We start from the raw sequence: 1,921 nt of genomic DNA on the forward strand, positions 1-1,921 counted from the left end.
TTCTTCCACTATCTCTCCAAATAGATCTGCAGAGCGGTGGAGAAATTTATTCTACCAGCTAGACCTGTTCAGTTCTTTTCATAGTCTACTGACAATAGATCTCCAATGGGTGTCATATACCTTACTATTATTCCCTGTCAATCATAGGCTACAAGAAACACGTTAGTTTACATGGCCCTGAATCAGATGATCCGATTCTGTTTGGCTGGGTGGAATATGCAGGGAACCACCCTTGAAGTTGTAGTAATGTTGGGGCAAGGAAAGGCATAGCAGAGAGGATTTAGACAGTAAAACTCATTGGAAAAGTTACATTTTTAAAAATTTGCCCTGTCCTCCTTCTTATTTATGCCATATAGTTTTGTTCTGAGGCAGTCTCTTTCTTCATAGATCAGACATGGGTCACATCATTATTTTTCTAGGCCCCATTGACCCAAGGAGCATCACCGAAGCAACAGGAATAATGAAAAAAAAGGAGTTATTTTTACGTAAAACATGTTGAGGGTTCCAAAATGCCCCACAAAGACAGAAACAAAAATAAAAAATGAATATCTAGAGAATTCTGGTTTTGATTTTAAAATCTTGAAGGGTGTTTTCTCACTTTTTCCTGGCCAGGTGGAGAAAATTAAATGCTTGAGGGGGGAGTAATTGAGCCATGGGCCCACCAGAGTTGCCCATCTATAATATAGATCACTGATTCTTAACCTTGGGTTACTCAGGAGTTTTGGACTGCAACTCCCAGAAGCCTTCACCACCAACTGTGCTGGCTGGGGTTTCTGGGAGTTGCAGTTCAAAAACATCCGAGTAACAAAGGTTAAGAACCACTGATATAGATGATCTCGGCTTTCAGGCCTTCCAGAGATTTTAAATTTGAGCAAACCTTCTGTTCATAATTACCCCCAAATCAAAAAAGATTTGTTTGTAGGTCCTTACAAAACCCTAATGCAGATTTTTAATACTCAAGGGTGGCTTGTTTTGTGCTAGTAAACAAGCTCATAATATTCAAGGACTATTACCGTATTTTTCGCTCCATAAGATGCACTTTTTACCCCCCCAAAAAGTGTGTGGGGGGGAAGTATGTGCATCTTATTGAGCGAATACTGTAAAAAAAAATGGTTCAAAACCTCTTCAACCACTGCCACCAAGAAGCCTTCTGCAGTTCCACCGCCGTGCTGGGAGGCCTCCAAACCAGCACCAGATACTGCTCACTGCTCCACCAGTCAACAGGCCTATGGCAGCAAAATCAAATGGCAGAGGGCAGCAAAAATGGCCAAGGGGGAAAGAGATCAAAATGATTCTAGAAAGACCAGGGGAAAGCACAAACACAGTACCCCACTACCACAAATTGTGCAGTTGACTTTCCTGCATTTGGGGAAATTGCAGGGGTCAGCATACCTGAAGTGCAATGGATGAGCCTCACCCTGGGAAAACCACCTTCATGATCATGGTATCTCCCCTGTCAGGTAAGTATGAGTTGGAGTGGCCCCCGCGTCTCCTGCTCCCTCCCGCGCACTGCCCTCCCAAGGCATGGCGACCCCCCTGGCCGCACCTCCCGCTCAGAACAGGGCTTCACAGCCCCAGTCCCGCCAGAGGCCATGAGAGTGACTCAGTGTTTTGGGGTGTCCCGTGGGACAGGGGCTGGGTGTTCCTCCCACAATCCTCCAGTGCGCAGGCATTAGAATACCTACCTGCATCTGCCTGCTTGCGTCACCTGGATGGCTTTTCTATTGGAGAAGCAAAGCAGGAAGGAGGAGTCTCTTTCCATTCACCTTCTGCAGAGAAGTCAGCTGGGGGCTACAGCAACTCTCTACAGATGACAGCTTTATTATCCTTTATATATACAGTGGTGCCTCACTTAACGGGTGCCCCGTTTAACGACAAAATCTTTAGGCTAAAAATTGAGGGTCATCTTATACATGGAAGT

At 45.2% G+C, this 1,921-nt stretch overlaps 1 non-coding gene across 1 annotated transcript; it reads right to left on the reverse strand.

The window, feature by feature from the left end:
- Nucleotides 1-1,304: 1,304 nt before the first annotated feature.
- LOC140701484 (U1 spliceosomal RNA) lies at nucleotides 1,305-1,468 on the reverse strand. Its single transcript, XR_012080415.1, has one exon. It is a non-coding gene; the product is annotated as a U1 spliceosomal RNA (small nuclear RNA).
- Between the last annotated feature and the right edge of the window lie 453 nt (nucleotides 1,469-1,921).

This window comes from Pogona vitticeps, chromosome 6 (genome assembly GCF_051106095.1).
Source record: "Pogona vitticeps strain Pit_001003342236 chromosome 6, PviZW2.1, whole genome shotgun sequence".
Taxonomy (NCBI): domain Eukaryota; kingdom Metazoa; phylum Chordata; class Lepidosauria; order Squamata; family Agamidae; genus Pogona; species Pogona vitticeps.